The sequence below is a fragment of the Mirounga angustirostris genome, unplaced genomic scaffold (assembly GCF_029215605.1).
Source record: "Mirounga angustirostris isolate CCGP_5_RB_7025 unplaced genomic scaffold, mMirAng1.0.hap1 SCAF_1, whole genome shotgun sequence".
NCBI classification, from domain to species: domain Eukaryota; kingdom Metazoa; phylum Chordata; class Mammalia; order Carnivora; family Phocidae; genus Mirounga; species Mirounga angustirostris.
Genome location: NW_026991709.1, coordinates 156,918,227 through 156,940,918, shown reverse-complemented (window position 1 = coordinate 156,940,918; position 22,692 = coordinate 156,918,227). Strand labels below are relative to the sequence as shown.

At 42.2% G+C, this 22,692-nt stretch overlaps 1 protein-coding gene across 5 annotated transcripts in view; it reads left to right on the top strand.

The window, feature by feature from the left end:
* The first annotated feature begins 5,583 nt into the window (after positions 1–5,583).
* ALDH1L1 (aldehyde dehydrogenase 1 family member L1) overlaps positions 5,584–22,692 on the top strand; it is a 102,888-nt gene continuing 85,779 nt past the window's right edge. For 4 of the 5 annotated variants that reach the window (XM_064590897.1, XM_064590883.1, XM_064590900.1 and 1 more), the window contains exons 1-2: positions 5,584–5,741; positions 16,757–16,827. The gene's annotated coding sequence lies outside the window, so the exon portion shown is untranslated. The remainder of the gene's footprint in view (positions 5,742–16,756; positions 16,828–22,692) is intronic. The other variant, XM_064590896.1, reaches the window with a different exon arrangement.

The window sequence follows — 22,692 nt, the reverse complement described above, 5'->3', positions numbered from 1 at the left end:
TGCATTAGGTTTGGCAACACAAAAGGCATTGGTGACCTCATCTTCCCTTCATGTGTCCATCTGGCTTTAAGGCAGTGTCAGCTTTCTATCTGCTGCTAATCTTTGGCCTGCCTCACCATTTCATGTTTGCACTCTCAACTCTTCTAATGCTTTTGTAACCATATATTAAGTTCCCGCTATTGAACTTTGGTGGGCTCATCTATTGGTCTCTCTAGGTCTACTCTCCACCCTTCCCTTGTTGCTTGCTGCCCAGGGGTCTGACTTGATAGAATGAATCCACTGGCTTCTTTGTCTTTGACTAAAATGGATTTAACCATTAGAGAGTCCTGGAAGGAGATGGAGAAGAAGGAGGAGAGTGAGATGGGTGCTTTTTCCCTGGGCTCTGTTGGTGGCTGGCTGTGTCCCTGCCCAAGGTTACTGCTCTTAAACAGTCCTCTTTCCACAGCACCCTCCACTGGGTGCAGCAAATGCTCCCTGGCCCTCTTTCTTAACCCCTGAGGGCCTAGAGGTGGTAACACCTCCACTGTCACTGGCCCTGGGCACCACCTGTGCTCCTTGGGACCAGTGCCATGTTCTTCTCACTGGTCTCCTACCTTCTAGTCTCTCTACCTCATGTTTCTCAAACGTGGAAACTGCTGGTTCTACAGCCAGAGGCTGCTTCCCAAATGCCAGGCCCAGGACCAGGATAAGCTGCACAGTTTCCAGCAAGGCCCATCCATCCATTCATCCATCTATCCAATCCACTCATCCATCCTGCCTGCCTGCCTTGTTTCCCTCTGGTTATAGTGTCATTGAACTTTGGTGGGCTCTCTCCTAACTGGATAGGAGTTTTTTGATGCTGAATAGCCTTTTTTTAAAAATGAAATTAAGATGAAGGTCAATGGAAATTACTTTTAAAACAATTAATTGTGGTAAAATAACATAAAATTTGCCATTTCAAGCATTTTTAAGCGTCCCATTCAGTGGCAATAAGTACATTGATGTTGTTGTGCAACCATCCATCTACATACAGAACTCTTCATTTTCCCAAACTGAAACTCCATCCCCATTGAACACTAACTCCTCACTCCCTTTGCTCAAACCCTGCAACCACCACCTATTTTCTGTGTCTAGGAATCTGTTGACTCTAGGGACCTCAGATAAGTGTAATCACACAGTATTTGTCCTTCTGTGTCTGGCTTAACCAGCTACACGGTGAGTCATGCTTTCTCATTGTTCCTTAGAAACCACTTACACTCACAATCCCACCTCCACAACCCCTGCATTCATTCTTACTCTTCTCTCTGGCTGGAGTCTTTCTCATTTTTTCCTGGTAAAATTCATCCTAGTCTGCCAGTCATATTGTCACATCATTTCCCCACCTTTGATTTCTGCTGTGTCTGCACATTCATGTCCCACACTAGGCTATAAGCACTTGAGAAAGAGTTCACCTGCCTTTCCTCCATTCTCATTTGTTCCTATGCCATGAGCTCCTATCTTCAGGCTAGGGACTGTCCTGGGCACTGGGATACAACCACAAAACAACCCCAAGCTTTGATTTAACACAGGGGTTAACAGGTTCTGCTGGAGGCTGGCAAGGTCCTCACAGGAGATGGCTGTGAACCTCCTGACCATCAGCTTAGCTCTTCAGAAATATTTCCGTTTGTAATTCCGGGTCCTCAGATGGATCCTGGTTCAAGGCCTAAGTTGTATTAAAGCTAACTCATATTTTTGCCTCTATACGTGCTATGGTCTGAATATTTGTTTCCCCTCTATAAATTCATACGTTGAAATCCTAACCCCAAAGATGATAGGATTAGAAGTAGGGCTTTGGGAGTGATCAGGTAATGAGGGTGGAGCCCTCACCAAGGGGATTAGTGCCCTTATGAAAGAGACTCCACAGAGCTCTCTGGCCCCTTCCACTATGTGAGGACACAACGAGAAGTTCCCCAAAAGAGGGCCCTCACCTGAGCATGCTGGCATTAGCTTGGACTTCCAGCCTCCAGAACTGTGAGAAATAAATTGTTGTTGTTTATAAGCCACCTGGTCTGGCATTGTGCTATCACAGCTGGAACAAACTATGACAATATGTAAAATCACAGGTTGGCCATTTTAAGAGGGAATATCAAGGAAAACCCTTCTAAGTGCTCAGCTCCCACTGGGGAGAGATTCTAAGGGATAGGACATCGTATGACACCATGAGCTATTCACAAGGTGGGATAGAAGTGTGGGGTGGTCTCACTTTGCATTTGAACTGGAAGCCTTAGGAGTTCAGCAAAGTGGAGCACTAGCCCCAGATTTGAAAAGAAAGTTCAGGCCATGCACCCTGCCAGCTTTGCTTTCCAATAGGCCACAGACCTTGGCAAGTTAATGTTTCCTTTGCAACATACACAGAGCACTCAGTTATTGAGTTCCCAAAAGATAAGCTGAATCATCCTTACACAACAGAAAGAGAATCCATCTCTTTATCCATCTTGTCACTTTTCTGTGTGGGCCTGAGCCAGACTCACCTCCTAAACTACCTCAGGTTTGGAGCAGTAGCTCCATCCCCTTACTCGCAGTGTAGGGCTTGCAAATCCGCTTACCCACAGCGTAGGGCTTGCAAGTACTCACTATATTCCCAGTCACTGAGGAACCAGCAGAAAGCTCAAGGAGAGGGTCTCTCTGTTGGGACACCCTCCATCCACACTCACACACTGGTACCTTTTCTGAGTGAGGTCCTGTGCAAGTCTCTGGGGTACACAGATGAAGTAGACCCTGCCCTTGCCCTCAGGGGTCTTACAGTTGAAAGACAGGGAGACAGACAGACAAACATAAGGGAAATTATATTAGACTGTGAACTGGGCTATGAGTGTGGGAATTCCCAAGGGACGAGAGTTGGGGAAGGCTTCCCAAAAGAGATAATGCACAGACCAATCCCCAAAGCATAACTGGGGCTCAGAGAGATGAAGTGAAGGGGCATTCCTGGCACAGTGAACAGAACTGGCAGAGGTGGGCTCAGTATGACTCATTCAGAGAGTATCATCATTCTAGGGTATAGTAGAGCTGGCTCTGCCACTATGAACTCAGGCCCTGCTTCTCTCTCTAGTCTATGATAGTATAGATTTAGGAGTCACATGCTGTCACTTCTACTATGTGTTCTCTTTGTTAGAAGCAAGTCATTGAATCCAGCCCATGCTCCAGGGCTTAAGGAATTGCACTCCTCCTCTTGAATGCAGGAAGTGTCCACCCAGTCCACAGTCCACCCAGTGGCCACAGATTATTTACAGACCTCCCACATGCAAAACATATGCAGTCTTCCAAATACCCCCCACCAAAAGTCCCATGCTATTACAGAATCAGCTCAGAGCCTAGACTCTGCATCTAAATCAGGTCCTGATGTGGAGGAAGCTCCTTGGGCATATTTCATTCCATGGAGCTCCTTGAGTACAATCACTATCTGAAGAACTATGGATTCAAGGGACAAGCTGTCTGCACCCCTTCCCCCCTGCCCACACCCAACATATAATGGTGGGACAGGCACAGCATGACCACCACAGACATCCTTGTTCCAAGGGGATGGGGATGGGAGGCACACAGTTCTGAACCCTACCTGGGCAGAAGTTGGAAGTTCCTTGATTAGCACTCAAGCCGACTTTGGCCTGAATGTGATTCTCTGTGCTCTTCTTCCACCCTTTGAACTCTTCATTCTGCTCTCCAAGTTGTCCTTTTGTTTCCATGAAATACAGCCTGTGTTTGCATCTGTGTGCTTTCTCAGGCTGCTTCTTGCCAGTAGAATTTGAGAGGAGGGGGTTCTAGAAGTCTCTTTTCACTTAGTACTATCTCTGATTCTTTCAGTCCAAGTTGGCACTGTTTTGTCAATGTAATTCTTTTGAAAACTTTGTGTCTTCTGTGAATCTTATTGAGGTTTATTCCTTTAGCCAACTGGCAGACCCACACATGTCTTTGAGATAAACCCTGCTCTACCTTGGGCTTCTGCTAAATGGCAACTTCAAGTGTCTTGGAAGTCCTACTGTTTAACCAAATACTCTGAAGTGCCACTTTTGATCCTTTTGAGGACTTAACAAAGGATGTTTAGCCACCCCCTTGGCTTTATCATGCCATCTCTTCCTGGCATGGCCCCGCATTACATCTTTGCCGGGAAACCATTTGTTAATTTTAGCATCATTTGACATCTGGGAACTTTCAAAACCAGCATTCTTTTTTATTTAGTAGTCTCTCTTTTGGCTTATTTCTCTTCTCTCACATTTTAGTATAAGCAGCAATAAGAAGCCAGGAGGCACCTTCAACATTCTGCCTGGAAATCTTAGCCAGATCATCCGGTTCATCTGGCGCATTTTTTATTTTCTCTGTGACCGCATAAACTTTCTGTGTAAACTCCCCTCCTCTTCAGCTCCATGCGCTGCTAAGGCTGTGGGTTCTTCCCTGACTTCCTGACACTTTTAAGGGTGTCCAATCTCCCAAGCCCATTTTTCAGGATTTCCGGTCACCTATCCTTCTGCCTTCTCTATTCTAGCCTCAAAGCTCTGCTCATGCTATTTTCCCAGTCCAGGCCCCTGACAAAAGTGAACACATTCTACAGGTTTCCTGTCCTCAAAGAGTTGTAGTAGCTGGAGAGGCAGATTAATAACCAAATAATGAACTAAAAAATGTCAGATATGCAGTAAGTGCTGTGCAGGAAATAAAAGAGTGAAGTGATGGGGACTGGCTGAGAAACTTCTTTAGATTGTGTGACTTGGAAAAGCTTCTCTAAGGCTCTGGATCAGATATTGGATATATCAGCTAGGATGTGAAGGCAGGGGCATGCCTCTGTAGTATTTGAGAGAGGAACATTCTGGCAAGGGCCAGTGTAAAGGCCCTGAGGCCAGAACACACTCGAGTGTTCAGGCACTGTGTAGAGGTCCAGGTGGCTGAGCTCAGGTGGAGAGAATCTCAGAAGGAGCGAGGCTAAGAAGGCCATAGCAGAGTCCAACAGCAGGTGTGGCAGGAAGGGCATGCTTGGTGGCTTGTCCAGGAGCCACTGGACATGGGCTCACAGTCAGAAAACAATGTGCAGATTTATCTTCCTCTGTATTCTCTTTTCTGGACTTTGGCCCAGAGTGGGACAGATAACCCTGCCTGAGACAGGGGAGGCATCGGGGCACCAGACTAGGTGGAAGGGAGCAAAAAGAAGAATTGTCTAGAGGGAGGCCTGGGGCTGCACCAGGCAGGAAGAGCGCTGGGCAGGCAGAAACCCCATTATTCACCTGGACACAGTTACTGTCTTTGGCTCTGCCCTTGTCCATTGCAGACGGTAGGAACTTGGCACATTATTCTTGAATGAGTGAGTGAGAGTGAAATTATCAGGGTTGGCGAGTTTCTTCCCACCAACTCAGCCTTGCAGATATCCCTAACCGCCAGACATTTGAGCCTTTTCGAAGCCCTGTGAATTCTGAAGGGTCCATAGCAAGTCCTTTCGCCTGTAAATGCAAGCAAGCCCAGAGAGGGTGAGTGACACGCCCAGGCCACACTCACACAGCCAGTGAGAGCCCTCCCCACCCCTGCCCAGGGCGACATTCCGCCCGCCCCGCGCCCCGCCCCTCTGGCCTCAGCCAGGGGCCCCTCCCTTCTGAGGCTCTGGCCTTGGCCGAGGCTCTGGGACAGGCAGGGGCGGGTCCCACCTCTCCGCCGCCCTGGGCCGGCCTGCGCCAGCCTCTGTCCCCCGACCGAGGCTCTCAGAGGTCCCTTCTGGCCCGCGACTCCTGTGCCTCCTCCCGCGCTTGGTGAGTCCCCCCACCCCCAGCCCCGAGCCCCGACCCTCCGAGGGAAGGAGGCTGCCAACTCGCGACTCCAGGGTTTCTGGGCTCGGGTCCCCCAGTGGGGGCGCCTGGTGGACGCACGAGCTTCGCTGCGGGGACGCAGGGCCTGGGGTCCAGGTCCGGGATTCCCCCTGGGGCAGCCGAGCCTCCAGCTTAGCCAGGGGTCCTCAGGCTAAAGGGTTTGGGCTCGCCGAGGATCCAGCCGGGCCGGGTGGGCAGGGCGCTTTACCGAGCCCGCTCAGCCCTGTGAGGCGGGCGTTATCTGAGGATCAGAGAAAGAAAGGGACAAGTCGAAGGTGACAGGGCTGGTCCGTGGCGGAGGGGCCCTCGGTCTGCTGGGCTAAGTCCCTCACCCCATTCTCGGGAGTGGAAAAGATTGCCCCCCCCCCGCCCCGATTGGCCAAATCTGGGGGCCGGGCACAAGGGCCTTTTGTGATTGGAGAGTTTCCACCCCCTCCCCCTCCGCCGTCCCTAGTGCACAAGAGCATTGACCCCTGGGCCCCAGCTTGACCCCAACACAGTTCTTGAGGTCGCGCTACTTAGAGCCCAGCCCCTCCTCCCCGCACCTGTTCAGGTCCCTCATTTGTCACCTCCCTAGAAGAGGCAGGAATATCCCTTAGGTGCAGATGGAGATAGAATTTAACAAGTATGCTCAGACGCTGAGTTAAGGGTGGTGGGCTTTGGCTTCAGGTGACTATTTTCTCCCTACTCCCTCGCTTCTCAGTGATCTTGGTCAAGTTTCTCAAACTCTGACTCTTAGTTTCTTTGGCTAAAATTGGGGTGGAGGGATAAATACTAAGTTGCTTCAGAATGACATTAGATTATGCACTTTGGACCTAGGAGACCTTCTGTGAATGTGGGCAGCTGTCCCTTCTACGAGTATTAACCTTCAGGACAATGTTGGGAGACAATCTTGTGACGTCTCGTTTGGAGACAAGGAAATTGAGCCTTAAGAGTTGAAAGCGATTCCTTAAGGTTGATTACAGGTCTGCGGGCTCAGGTGTTCTGGGGAGCCTGTACCATGGCCAGCCCCTGTGCACAGGATAGTGGGAAAGACAGCAGATGAAACAGGACCCCCCAGGGACCCTGCTGTGGGAGGGACACAGTAGCCTCCCTGCCAGGTGCCTAATGGAGCAGACTGATTGCCGAAGAAGAGTCAGCTTTGCTCTCCCTTGCCTCTCCTGCCCCCCCTCCCCTGCTGCACCCAAGGCAGCTGGTGGAATGGGATGCCTTGGGGCTGTGCCTTGCAGCTTGGCTGAGCCTCTCCCCGCTACTAGAGCTGCATTCTTCTGCAGGCTCCCAGGACCACAGCTTGAGAACAGGTGGCCCCGAGCTGCTGCTCCTGCACAGTGCCACCCAGCTTGGGTGAGTCTGAGAGCCGGGTCCTGGTAAAGCGGGGGAGTGAGTTTTTTGTGTCACGGAGTCGAAGAATGAATCTCTAGGACAAAAGAGAGTGAGTAAAGAGAGTTTTATTAAGCAAGGATACAGAAAAAGTTCTCAGGAGTGAGAGGGGTCCTTACAGGGTTGCCACGGAGGGCTTTTAGGGTTGGTTTTTTATTGAAGACTAACCAGGTAACTTAAATCCTTTTAACATCTCTAATGATAGCACCATTCAATAAGGACTAGTGATTACACCTTTAACAACTTACTTCCTTTTTAGGGTCTGGTAGTTCTTTGTTGGTCACAAGTGACTGTTATAACAAGACCCCACTTCTGACACCTAGGGGCAGGGTGGTCTCGTTTGTTCCCTTATCTCTGATTTTCTTACAACTCTGCATTTTTGGGATTTCTGTGAGCCTGATCCTGTGGCCCCCGAACTATCTCTCCCTACCTAGACCAGCCTGTCCCTTAATGAGACCCTTCAGATGTATATCTGTGGGTCATATACGTGGGGGATGATTGCCAACATGTATCTTGGGGGGTGGGGGTAGAGATAAAGGAAGTTTCCAAAGGAATTTTTATATGTTAAAGTAGACTTACAGGGTCCTGGAGGTCAGGCTAAGATTGCCTTTTGCCCTTAGCAAAGTGTCACCGTCCAGGCAGTGAAGTCACTAGGGGACTGCCACTCTGCCTGTTTCAGGGACTTGGCAATGAGCTCTAAGTAGCAAGGAAATTTCACTGGGGACCGAGGTCTGAGCTGGGTGCTTGGGGTAGGAAGCCTGGGAAGCCCTGACAGTCCTCCTGCTGCCAGGGCAGCCCCAGAGTGTACCCACGCAATGCCGGGGCAATGGTGCTGAGCACGCCAACTCAGGAAGGAAGAAGAGGCTTGTTGGCTGCCTGCCAGCCAGCCCAGCTGCCTGGCAACAGCTCTGTAGTCCCTTCGCTGACTCCGCCCCCTTGTGGTTCCTGATCTTTTCCGAGGCCAAAGGTCCAGATTGGCTGAGGCCCCTCCCAGAGCACCTGTGCCTGCCAAGCTCAACTTCCTTGGATTGTGACAACAGCCCCCCTGGTGGCTACCCTGACTCTACCTCCCCGCTTCCAAAGGGATCTTTTTTGTACTGCTTTACTTTCCTGCAAGTAATATACGCTCAGGATAGAAAAAGCCAGAACATTCTGGTAAAAAAAGATAATTACTGTCATTGAAAATGCCCCAAACCCAAACACTCTACTCAGTGACATTTAACATTTCTGTGTGAATCCTCCCAGGTTTTTGCGCTGCAAGTACCCAAACATACACACACACACAGCACTTTTAAAAATCATGGTGGCTTGTTATCTGTTGGGGTGTCATGGCCTTCATATTCCTGGTGGTGAAGCAAAGTGTGTTGCCCTAACCGGCTGTATGGCCCACCCAGTGTGAATGTATCATAATTTTACAGTACTCATGCCTTTATTTGCTCACCCAAACATAATTTAGAAGTGAAAATGCTGAGTCAAAAGAAAAGAACCATTTCTAGGATTTTTATATTTATTGCCAAATTTTCCTTTAGAGAATTTGCGCCAATTTGTTATCCCATTAGTGTGACAGGAGAGTGTTCATTTTCCCATAACCTAGACAACATCAGATATTTATATAGTCTTAAGTGCCTTCCAATTGTATAGGAGAAAAACAGTCCCTCGTTTTATTATGCATTTATTTGATTAATTGTAATTTGAACACATTTTTATTCATCTTCTGGCAATGGGCTTTTATTCTTTTGGCAAATTGCTTCAGATACATGTAAAATCTCCCTGCATGAAAATTTATCACATGCTTCCTTTATGTTTTTCTTTTAGAGTCAAGTTTCTAAAGCCCATGATGTTTTTTTCCTATATTTGATTTTTAAAATATTTATCTTAACCCAATTGAACTGCATTTTAAAGTAAGAATGTGAACTATAGACCTAGATTTGTTTGTTTGTTTAAATTAGTTTTTAGAACAATTTTAAGTTTACAGAACAAGTGAGCAGAATACAGAGTTCCCACATGCTCCCTCAGCCCCCATGCTCCTCCACTGTCCCAAATATATAAGTAACACCTTGCATTAGCACCAATGTGTGGCACACTTGTTACTCTGGAGGAGTGGATATTGATACAGTATTCTTAAAGTCCATAGTTCACATCACTCTTTGTGTTATGTATTCAGTGGGTTTTGACAAATGTATAAGGACCTGCATCTGCCATTATAGTAGGTAACTGTGAAAAAATCTCCTGTGTTCCACCTGTTCATTCCTCTCCCCCCTCCTCCAAGCCCCTGTCAAACACTAATTTTTTCTCCCTAGTTTTGAGACTGTTATTATAGTTACAATAATACAGTATGTAGCCTTTTAGAATTGGCTTCTTTCACTTAGCAATAGGCATTAAAATTCCTCTGTATCTTTTCATGGCTTGATAGCTCACTTCTTAGCGTAGAATAAAATCCTATTGTCTGGATAGACCACAGTTTACTTACCTACTCACCTACTGAAGGACATCTTGGTTGCTTCCAAGTTTAGGTAATTATGAATAAAGCTGCTATAAACATCTGTGTACAGGTTTTTGTGTGGCCCTAAATTGCCAACTCATTTAGGTAAAGACTGTGGAGTGTGATTGCTGAATTGTATGGTAAGAGTGTGTTTAGTTTTCTTAAGAAACTACCAAACTATTTTCCAAAGTGACTGTACCATTTCTCATTCCCACCAGCAATGAATGAGAGTTCCTATTGCTCCACCTCTTCACCAGCATTTTGTGTGGTTAGTGTTTTGGATTTTAGTCATTCTAATAGATTTGCAGTGGAATCTCATTGTTGTTTTAATTTGCAATTCCTAGTGACATGTGATGTTGAACATCTTTTCGTATATTCATTTCCCATTGGTATTGCTTCCTTGCTGAGGTGTCTGTTCAGATCTTTCCAATTTTTAGTTGAATTGTTTTCTTATTGTTGAGTTTTAGGACTCCTTTGTATATTTTGGATACTACTCCTTTATCAGATGTGTGTTTTGCAGATTTTCCCCCCTCTCTGTGGCTTGTCTTTTGCAGAGCAGTTTTTTTAATTCTAATAAAGTTCATTTTATCACTTTTTTTCTTCGATGGTTTTGTTGTTATATCTAAAAAGTCAGACCCAGCATCATCTGGATTTTCTCCTATGTTATCTTCCAGGAGTTTTATAGTTTTATCTATAAAATCTCCTGTGTTCCACCTGTAATGGTATGTAAAATGTAAATTTTACATGTGATTGATGTATTGATTTGAGGGTTTTTTTTTTAATGTGGATGTCCATTCATTCAAGAATTATTTGTTGAAAAGTCTATCTTTTCTCTATTGAATTGCCTTTACTACTTCGTCAAATATCAGGTGACTTTTTGTGTGATTCTATCTTCTATTTGTCTACTCTTTTGCCAAAATCACACTGTCTTGATCCCGAAGTTGGGTAGTGTCAGTATTTTGACTTTGCCCCTCTCCTTCATTATTGTGTTGGATATTCCAGGTCTTTTGCCTTTAGTATAAACTTTAAAATCAGTTTGTTGCTATCCACAAAATAACTTGCTGGGATTTTCATTGAGATTGTGTTGAATCCAAAGGTCAAATTGGAAAGAACTGATATCTTGACAATATTGAGTTTTCCTAATATCTCCACTTATTTAGGTTTTATTTCACTTCCTTAATTAGTCTTGTGGTTTTCCTCACATAGCTCTTTTACATATTTTGTTATATTTACACATAAATAATTCCAATTTGGGGTGATAATGTAAATGATATTGTGTTTTTAATTTCAAATTCCAATTGTTTATTGCTGGCATATAAGAAGCAATTGACTTTTGCATATTAACTTTCTCTCCTGTAACCTTCCTGTAACCTGAACTTATTAGTTCCAGTAGTTTTTTGTTGATTCTTTGAGATTTTCTATATAGACAATCATGTCATCTGTGAACACAGACAGTTTATTTCCTTCTTTCCAATCTGTATAGCTTTTATCACCTTTTCTTATTTCTTTGCTAGAATTTCCAGTAGAATTTTGAATGGAAGTAATGAAAGGGAGCACCCTTGACTTGTTTCTGATCTTAGTGGAAAAGTTTCTAGTTTCTCACAATTAAGTGTGATGTTAGTTATAGGGTTTGTTTGTTTGTAGATGTTCTTTATCAGGTTAACTTCCTCTCCATTCCTAGATTGCTGAGAATTTTTATCATGAATGAGTGTTGGATTTTGTCAAATACTTTTTCTGCATCTATTCATGTGTTCATATGATTTTCCTTCTTTGTCCTGTTGGTGTAATCTATTACGTTAATTGACTTTTGGATATTGAATCTGAATCTTAAATGTTTGGTGGAATTTCCCAGTGAAGGTTGGTGCTTTCATTTTGGAAGGGTGTTAATTATTGATTCAATGCCTTTAATAAATATAGGCCTATTTCTATTTTTCCTTATATAACTTTTGGTAAATTGTGTCTTTTTTATTAACATATAATGTGTTATTTGTTTCAGGGGTACAGGTTTGTGATTCGCACAATTCACAGCGCTCACCATAGCACATACCCTCCCCAAAGTCCATCACCCAGCCACTCCATCCCTCCCACCCCCCACCACTCCAGCAACCCTCAGTTTGTTTCCTGAGATTAAGAGTCTCTTATGGTTTGTCTCCCCCTCTGGTTTTGTCCTGTTTCATTTTTTCCTCTCTTTCCCCTGGTCCTCTGCCTTGTTTCTCAAATTCCACATATCAGCGAGATCATATGATACTTGTCTTTCTCTGATTGACTTATTTCCCTTAGCATAATACCCTTTAGTTCCATCCATGTCATTGCAAATGGCAAGATTTCATTCCTTTTGATGGCTGCATAATATTCCATTGTATATATATACCACTTCTTCTTTATCCATTCATCTCTCGATGGACATCTGGGCTCTTTCCATAGTTTGGCTATTATGGACCTTGCTGCTATAAACATTGGGGTGCAGGTGTCCCTTTGGATCACTACATTTGTATCTTTGGGGTAAATACCCAGTAGTGCAATTGCTGGGTGGTAGGGTAGCTCTATTTTCAACTTTTTGAGGAACCTCCATACTGTTTTCCAGAGTGGTTGCACCAGCTTGCATTCCCACCAACAGTGGGAAAGGGGAAAGGGTTTCCCTTTCTCCGCATCCCCGCCAACATCTGTCGTTTCCTGACTTGTTAATTTTAGCCATTCTGACTGGTGTGAGGTGGTAGCTCATTGAGGTTTTGATTGGGATTTCCCTGATGCCAAGCGATGTTGAACACTTTTTCATGTGTCTGTTGGCCATTTGGATGTCTTATTTGGAAAAATGTCTGTTCATGTCTTCTGCCCATTTCCTGATTGGATCATTTGTTCTTTGGGTGTTGAGTGTGTTAAGTTCTTTATAGATTAAGGATATTAACCCTTTATCTGATAAATCATTTGCAAATATCTTCTCCCATTCCATCAGTTGTCTTTTGGTTTTTATTAACTGTTTCCTTTGCTGTGCAAAAGCTTTTTATCTTGATGAAGTCCTAGTAGTTCATTTTTGCTTTTCTTTCCCTTGCCTCTGGAGATGTGTTTAGCAAGAAGTTGCTGCGTTCGAGGTTGAAGAGGTTGCTGCCTGTGTTCTCCTCTAGGATTTTGATGGATTCCTCTCACATTGAGGTCTTTCATCCATTTTGAGTCTATTTTTGTGTGTGGTGTAAGGAAATGTTCTAGTTTCATTCTTCTGCATGTGGCTGTCCAATTTTCCTAACACCATTTGTTGAAGAGACTGTCTTTTTTCCACTGGACATTCTTTCCTGCTTTATCAAAGATCCATTTCCGGGCTCTCTCTTCTGTTCCATTGATCTGTGTGTCTGTTTTTGTGCCAGTACCATAATGTCTTGATGATTACAGCTTTGTAATAGTGCTTAAAGTCTGGCATTGTGATTCCACCAGCTTTGGTTTTCTTTTTCAACATTCCTTTGGCTATTAGGGGTCTTTTCTGGTTCCATACAAATTTTAGGATTATTTGGTCCAGGTCTGTGAAAAAAGTTGATGGCATTTTGGTAGGGATTGCATTGAATGTGTAGATTGCTCTAGGTAGCATAGACATTTTAACAATATTTATTCTTTCAATCCATAAACATGGAATGTTTTCCATCTGTTTGTGTCTTCCTCAATTTCTTTCCTAAGTGTTCTACAGTTTTCAGAGTACAGATCTTTTACCTCTTCAGTTAGGTTTATTCTTAGGTATCATATGGTTTTTGGTGCAATTGTAAATGGGATCAGTTCCTTAATTTCTCTTTCTTCTGTCTCATTGTTAGTGTAAAGAAATGCAACTGATTTCTGTGTATTGATTTTATATCCTGCCATGTTGCTGAATTGCTGTATGAGTTTTAGCAATTTTGGGGTGGAGTCTTTTGGGTTTTCTATGTAAAGTATCATGTCATATGTGAGGAGTGAGAGTTTGACTTCTTCTTTGCCAATTTGAATGCCTTTTATTTATTTTTGTTGTCTAATTGCTGGGGCTACAACTTCTACTTCTATGTTGAACAGCAGTGGTGAGTGTGGGCACCCCTGTTGTGTTCCTGCTTTTAAGGGAAAAGCTCTCAGTTTTTCCCCATTGAGAATTATATTTGCTTGGGCTTTTTGCAGATGGCTTTTATGATATTGAGGTATGTTCCCTCTATCCCTACACTGTGAAGAGTTTTAATCAAGAAAGGATGCTGTATTATATGCAAAATGCTTTTTCTGCATCAATGGAGAAGATTGTATGGTTCTTGTCCTTTCTTTTATTAATGTGATGTATCACATTGATTGATTTGCACATGTTGGACCACGCTTGCATCCCAGGAGTAAATCCCACTTGGTCATGGTGAATAATCTTTTCAATGTACTGTTGGATCCAATTGGCTAGAATTCTGTCGAATTTTTTGGCATCATGTTCATCAGGGATATTGGTCTGTAATTCTCCTTTTAAAAATTTATTTATTTATTTATTTATTTATTTGAGAGAGAGAGTACGAGTGGGGAGGAGAGGGAGAAGCAGGCTCCAGGACCCTGGGATCATGACCTGAGCCAAAGGCAGAAAATTAACTGACTGAGCCACCCAGGTGCCCCTGTAATTCTCCTTTTTGATGGGGTCTTTGGTTTTAGGATCAAGGTAATGCTGGCTTCATAGAATGAGTTTGGAAGTTTTCCTTCCATTTTTATTTTTTGAAACAGCTTCAGTAGAATAGGTATTATTTCTTCTTTAAGTGTTTGGTAGAATTTCCCTGGGAAACCATCTGGCCCTGGACTCTTGTTTTTTGGGAGGTTTTTGGTTAGTACTTCAACTGCCTTGCTGATTATGAGTCTGTTCAGTTTTTCTATTTCTTCCTGTTTCAGTCTTGGTAGTTTATAAGTTTCCAGGAATGCATCCATTTCTTCCAGATTGCCTAATTTTTTGGCATGTAGTTGCTTATAATATGTTCTTAAAATTGTATTTCCTTGGTGTTGGTCATGATCTCTCTTCTTTCATTCATGATTTCATTAATTTGGGTCCTTTCTCTTTTCTTTTTGATAAGTCTGGCTAGGGGTTTATCAATCTTAATTCTTTCAAAGAACCAGGTTCTATTTTTGTTGATCTATTCTACTGTTCTTCTGGTTTCTATTTCATTGATTTCTCCTCTAATCTTTATTATTTCTCTTCTCCTGCTTGGTTTAGGCTTTACTTGCTGTTCTTTCTGCAGTTCCTTTAGGTGTAAAGTTAGCTTGTATATTTGAGATTTTAAAAAATTTTTTGAGAGAGACTTGTATTGCAATGTACTTCTCTCTTAGGACCGCCTTTGCTGTATTCCAAAGGTTTTGAACATTTGTGTTTTAATTTTCATTATTTTCTATGAATTTTTTAAATTATTCTTTAATTTCATGGTCGACCCATTCATTCTTTAGTAAGATGGTCTTTAACCTCCACGTGTTTGAGTTCCTTCCAAATTTCCACTTGTGATTGAGTTCAAGTTTCAAAGCACTGTGGACTGAGAATAGGCAGAGAATAATCCCAATCTTTTGGTATAGTTGAGACCTGATTTGTAACCCAGGATGTGATCTATTTTGGAAAAAGTTCCATGTGCACTCGAGAAGAATGTGTATTCTGTTGCTTTAGGATGGAATGTTCTGAATATATCTGTGAAGTCCATCTGGTCCAGTTTGTCATTTAAAGCCCTTGTTTCCTTGTTGATCTTCTTAGATAATCTGTCCATTACTATGAGTGGGGTGTTAAAGTCCCCTACTATTAATCTATTGTTATCAATATGTTTCTTCAATTTGGTTATTAATTGGTTGATATAATTGGCTGCTCCCAAATTAGGAGCATAAATATTTATAATTGTTAGTCCTTGTTGGGTAGACCCTTTAATTATGATATAGTGTACCTCTTCATCTCTTACTATGGTCTTTGGTTTAAGATCTAATTTGCCTGATATGAGAATTGCTTTCCTAGCTTTCTTTTGAGGTCCATTAGCATGATAAATTGTTCTCGACCCCTCACAATCAGTCTGGAGGTGACTTTAGGTCTAAAGTGAGTCTCTTGTGGACAGTATATGGATAGGTCTTGCTATTTTTTTCTTTACTTTTAATTTTTTTAATGGTTTAATGAAGTTTAAGTCTTTGGTTTAAAATCTAATTTTTCTGATATAAGGATTGCCACCCCAGCATTCTTTTGATGACCATTAGTGTGGTAAATGGTTTCCCACACCCTCACTTTAAACCCAGAGGTGTCTTTGGGTCTAGAATGAGTCTCTTGCAGGCAGTATATTGATGGGTCTTCTTTGTTTTGTTTTGTTTTGTTTTTTAACCAATCGACAGCCTGTGTCTTTTGATTGGGGCATTTAGCCATTTACATTCAGGGTAACTATTGAAAGGTATGAATTTAATGCCATTGTATTGCCTGTAAGGTGACTGTTACTGTATATTGTCTGTGTTCCGTTCTGGTCTATGTTGTTTTTAGGCTCTCTCTTTGCTTAGAGGACCCCTTTCAATATTTCTTGTAGGGCTGGTTTCGTGTTTGCAAATTCCTTTAGTTTTTGTTTGTCCTGGAAGTTTATTATCTCTCCTTCTATTTTCAATGACAGCCTAGCTGGATATAGTATTCTTGGCTGCATATTTTTCTCATTTCGTGCTCTGAATATATCCTGCCAGTCCTTTCTGGCCTGCCAGGTCTCTGTGGATAGGTCTGTTGCCAATCTAATGTTTCTACCATTTTTGGTTACAGATCTCTTGTCCCGAGCTGCTTTCAGGATTTTCTTTGTCTCTGAGACTTGTAAGTTTTTACTATTAGATGTTGGGGTGTTGACTTATTTTTATTGATTTTTAGGGGTTTCTCTCTGCCTCCTGGATTTTGATGCCTGTTTCCTTCCCCAAATTAGGGAAGTTCTCTGCTATAATTTGCTCCATTATACCTTCTGCCCCTCTCTCTCTTTCTTCTTCTTCTGGGATCCCAATTCTAATATTGTTTCATCTTATGGTATCACTTATCTCTCAAATTCTGCACTCGTGATCCAGTAGTTGTTTATCTCTCTTTTTCTCAGCTTCTTTATTTTCCATCATTTGGTCTTCTATACTGCTAATTCTCTCTTCTTTCACCTAGGAACTCAACTGGAGATCGAAGAAAAGAATAGCAGCAACTCTCTGAACAGAAAAGTGACCACTTTCTGGAAGGTAGGACATGTGGAGAAGTGAATCCGAGGCAATATTCGGGAGGATAGACAGCAGGGGAGGGGTCCTCTATCGGCCACTAAGTGGAGAGGTGGGGGGAGGTGTGTGGAAGCCTCGCTGGGACAGTGTGGTCTCAGGACACTTGGGGCTACAGAAAGACTAGGGGTGCCTGAGTGCAGCAGAGCTCCCAGGTATCAGAGCAGGGAAACTGGCTACAGAGATGGAGCCAAGGAGTGGGCTCTCAGCTCGGGATTGCCATAAACCATGATCTGTGGCACAGTCAGGCCACTGCTACTCCAGCAGGGACCCAACAAGCAGCAGATCCGGGGAGACTCTCCTTCCTCCCCTGGGAGGAGTGGTGTGGGAGAACACTGCAGGAATCTGCTGGGTTTGGAGACTCCACACGTGGTCGTGTGCCAGAGATAGAAATGCTAGGTCACAGGCCAGGTGAGCACAGAGTGGGGCCAGAGACCAGGGAGACGGGAGTGACTGCTTTTCTCTGGGGGCTCACTGAGGAGCGAGGCCCTGAGTTCCCGCTCCTCCGGGGCAGACACTGGGAGGCTGCCATTTTCACTCTCATCCTCCAAAGCTGTACCGAAAGCTTGCAGGGAACAAAAGCTTCTGAGAGCAAACCCAAGCAGATTACTTAGCCCAGACCAGGCAAGGGCAGGGCAATTCTACCTCCAGCAAAGACATTTGGGAACCATGGCAACAGGCCCCTGTCCCCGAAGACCAGCAAGAACAGCCAGGCAAGACCAAGTTTACCGATGGATGAGAATGGCAGAACTCCAGTGCTAGGGGAATACAGCACACAGAATTCATGACTTTTTTCCTCCTGATTCTTTAGTCTTTCAAAGTTAAGTTTTTTAATTTTCTTTTTCTTTTTCTTAAATTTTTCTTTTTCCCTTTCTCAACCAACATTTTATCATCCCTTTTTTAAGAATCTTTTTTATTTTTCATTTTTAGAGTCATATTCTATTCCTTCATAGTAGTTAACCTTATTTTTGGTATACATATAAGTTGTTTTCACTTTAAAATTTGGGGATACAGTTTCTTCTACCAGACCAAAATATACCCTAAATCTCTACTGTATGGTTTTGTTCTACTCTCCTGCCTGATCACATTCTCCACCCCCCCCTTTTTTTTTCTTTTTTAATTCCTCTTCTTCCTTTTTTCAAACCACTTCCTTTCTTATTAACTCCTTTTATAAAATCTTTTATAATTTTCATCTTTATAATCATATTCCATCCCTTCATTGTATTTACCCTTATTTTTGCACATATGTAAGTTTTTCTTTCTTTAAAATTTTGGGAGGCACTTTCTTCTAACAGACCAAAATATGCCCAAAAGCTAGTGTGTGTCACTGATCTATGCACCAGCTGGATCATATTTGATCATATTCTCTTTTTTTTAAATATTTTTTTTCTTTTTCTAGTTTTTCTTTTTTCTTTCTTTCCCCCCAGTTTCAGGTCTTTTCTGATTTGTTTAGTGTATATTTTCCCAGGGTCATTGTTACCCTGTTAGCATTTTGTTCTCTCATTCATTTGTTGTCTTCTGGACAAAATGACCAGATAGAAAAAATCACCTCAAAAAAAAGAACAAGAGGCAGTCCAACTGCCAGGGACCTAATCAATACGGACATCAGTAAGATGAACTAGAGTTCAGAATGATTATTTTAAAGATACTACCTGGGCTTGAAAAAAGCATGGAAGATATTAGAGAAACCCTTTCTGGAGAAATAAAAGAACTAAAATCTAACCAAGTTGATATCAAAAAGGCTATTAATGAGGTGAAATAAAAAATGGAGGCTCTAACTGCTAGGATAAATGAGGCAGAAGAGAGAATTACTGATATAGAAGACAAAATCATGGAAAATAAAGAAGCTGGGGAAAAGAGAGATATAAAAACCACTGGATCACGAGGGCAGAATTTGAGAGATAAGTGGTACCATAAGATGAAAGAATATTAGAATAATTGGGATTCCAGATGAAAAAGAAAGAGAGAGGGGGGCAGAAGGTTTATTGGAGCAAATCATAGCAGAGAACTTCCCTAATTTGGGGAAGGAAACAGACATCAAAATCCAGGAGGCAGAGAGAAACCCCCTAAAAATCAATAAAAATAAGCCAACACCCCAACATCTAATAGCAAAAACTTACAAGTCTCAGAGACAAAGAGAAAATCCTGAAAGCAGCTCGGGACAAGAGATCTGTAACCTACAATGGTAGGAACATTAGATTGGCAACAGACTTATCCAGAGAGACCTGGCAGGCCAGAAAGGACTGGCATGATATATTCAGAGCACTAAATGGAAAAATATGCAGCCAAGAATACTATGTCCAGCTAGGCTGTCATTGAAAATAGAAGGAGAGGTAAAAAGCTTCCAGGACAAACAAAAACTAAAGGAATTTGCAAACGCAAAACCAGCCCTACAAGAAATATTGAAAGGGGTCCTCTAAGCAAAGAGAGACCCTAAAAGCAACATAGACCAGAAAGGAACACAGACAATATAAAGTAACAGTCACCTTACAGGCAATGCAATGGCACTAAATTCATACCTTTCAATAGTTACCCTGAATGTAAATGGGCTAAATGCCCCAATCAAAAGACACAGGGTATCAGAGTGGATAAAAAAATAAGACCCATCAATATGCTGTCTCCAAGAGAATTATTTTAGATCCAAAGACACCTCTATTTTTAAAGTGAGGGGGTGGAAAACCATTTACCATGCTAATGGACACCAAAAGAAAGCTGGGGTGGCAATCCTTATATCAGGCAAATTAGATTTTAAACCAAAGACTATAATAGAGATGAGGAAGGACACTATATCATACTTAAAGGGTCTATCCAAGAAAAAGAGCTAACAATTGTAAATATCTATGCCCCTAACATGGGAGCAGCCAATTATATAAGCCAATTAATAACAAAAGCAAAGAAACACATCAACAACAATACAATAATAGTAGGGGATTTTAACACCCCCCTCACTGAAATGGACAGATCGTCTAAGAAAAATATCAACAAGGAAATATAGATTTTAAAAGACACACTGGACCAAATGGACTTCACAGATATATTCAGAACATTCCATCCCAAAGCAACAGAATACACATTCTTCTCTAGTGCCCATGGAACATTCTTCAGAACAGATAACATCCTAGGTCACAAATCAGGTCTCAACCAGTACCAAAAGATTGGGATCATTCCCTGCATATTTTTGTACCACAATGCTTTGAAATTAGAACTCAAACACAAGGGGAAAGTTGGAAAGAACTCAAATACCTGGAGGTTAAAGAGCATCCTACTAAAGAATGAATGGGTCAACCAGGAAATTAAAGAAGAATTTAAAAAATCCATGGAAACAAATGAAAATGAAAACACAACTGTTCAAAATCTCTGGGATGCAGCAAAGGCAGTCCTGAGAGGAAAGTATATAGCAATACAAGCCTTTCTCAAGAAACAAGAAAGGTCTCAAGTACACAACCTAACCCTACACCTAAAGGAGCTGGAGAAAGAACAGTAAATAAAGCCTAAACCCAGAAGGAGAAGAGAAATAGTAAAGATCAGAGCAGAAATCAATGAAATAGAAACCAAAAGAACAGTAGAATAGGTCAATGAAACCAGGAGCTGGTTCTTTGAAAGAATTAATAAGATTGATAAATCCCTGGCCAGACTTATCAAAAAGAAAAGAGAAAGGACCCAAATAAATAAAATAATGAATGAAAGAGGAGAAATCACAACCAACACCAAAGAAATACAAACAATTATAAGAACATATTATGAGCAACTCTATGCGAGCAAATTAGATAACCTGGAAGAAATGGATGCATTCCTAGAGATGTATCAACTACCAGAACTGAACCAGGAAGAAATAGAAAACCTGAACAGACCTATAACCACTAAGGAAATTGAAGCAGTCATCAAAAATCTCCCAAAAAACAAAAGCCCAGGGCCAGATGGCTTCCCAGGGGAATTCTACCAAACATTTAAAGAAGACTTAATATCTATTCTTCTGAAACTGTTCCAAAAAATAGAAATGGAAGGAAAACTTCCAAACTCTTTTTATGAGGCCAGCATTACCTTGATCCCAAAACCAGACAAAGACCCCATCAAAAAGGAGAATTACAGACCAATATCCTTGATGAACATGGATGCAAAAATTCTCACCAAAATACCAGCCAATAAGATCCAACAGGACATTCAAAAGATTATTCACCATGACCAAGTGGGATTTATCCCTGGGCTGCAAGGTTGGTTCAACATCTGCAAATCAGTCATGTGATAGAACACATTAACAAAAGAAAGAACAGGAACCATGTGATCCTCTTAATAGATGGAGAAAAAACATTTGAAAAATACAGCATCCTTTCTTGATCAAAACTCTTCAGAGTGTAGGGATAGAGGGTATACACCTCAATGTCATAAAAGCCATCTGTGAAAAACCCACAGCGAATATCATTCTCAATGGGGAAAACTGAGATCTTTCCCCCTAAGGTCAGGAACATGGCAGGGATGTCCAGTAACACCACTGCTATTCAACATAGTACTAGAAGTCCTGGCCTCAGCCATCAGACAACAAAAAGAAATAAAAGGCATCCGAATTAGCAAAGAAGAAGTCAAACTCTCGCTCTTTGCAGATGATATGATACTTTATGTGGAAAACCCAAAAGACTCCACCCCAAAACTGGTAGGACTCATACAGGAATTCAGTAAAGTGGCAGGAGATAAAATCAATGCACAGAAATCAGTGGCATTTCTATACACCAACAACAAGACAGTAGAAAGAGAAATTAAGGAGTCCATCCCATTTACAATTGCACCCAAAACCATAAGATATCTAGGAATAAATCTAACCAAGGAGGCAAAGTATCTGTACTCAGAAAACTATAAAATACTCATGAAAGAAATTGAAGACGCCACAAAGAAATGGAAAAATGTTCCATGCTCATGGATTGGAAGAACAAATATTGTGAAGCTGTCAATGCTACCTAGAACAATCTACACATTCAGTGCAATCCCTATCAAAATACCATCAACTTTTTTCAAAGAAATGGAACAAATAATCCTAAAATTTGTATGGAACCAGAAAAGACCCCGAATAGCTGGAGGAATGTTGAAAAAGAAGAGCAAAGCGGTGGCATCACAATTCTGGACTTCAGGTCTGTTACAAAGCTGTCATCATCAAGACAGCATGGTACTGGCACAAAAACAGACACATAGATCAATGGAACAGAAGAGAGAGCCCAGAAATGGACCCTCAACTCTATGGTCAACTCATCTTCGACAAAGCAAGAAAGAATGTCCAATGGAAAAAAGACCGTCTCTTCAACAAATGGTGTTGGGATAATTGGACAGCCACATGCAGAAGAATGAAACTGGACCATTTCCTTACACCACACACAAAAATAGACTCAAAATGGTTGAAAGACCTCAATGTGAGACAGGATTCCATCAAAATCCTAGAGGAGAACACAGGTAGCAACCTCTTCGACCTCAGCTGCAGCAGCTTCTTCCTAGAAACATCGCCAAAGGCAAGGGAAGCAAGGGCAAAAATAAACTATTGGGACTTCATCAAGATAAAAAGCTTTGCACAGCAAAAGAAACAGTCAACAAAACCAAAAGACAACTGACAGAATGGGAGAAGATATTTGCAAATGACATATCAGATAAAGGGCTAGTATCCAAAATCTATAAAGAACTTATCAAACTCTACACCCAAAGAACAAAGAATCCAATTAAGAAATGGGCAGAAGACATGAAAAGACACTTCTCCAAAGAAGACATCCAAATGGCCAACAGACACATGAAAAAGTGCTCAACATCGCTTGGCATCAGGGAAATCCAAATCAAAACCTCAATGAGATACCTCCT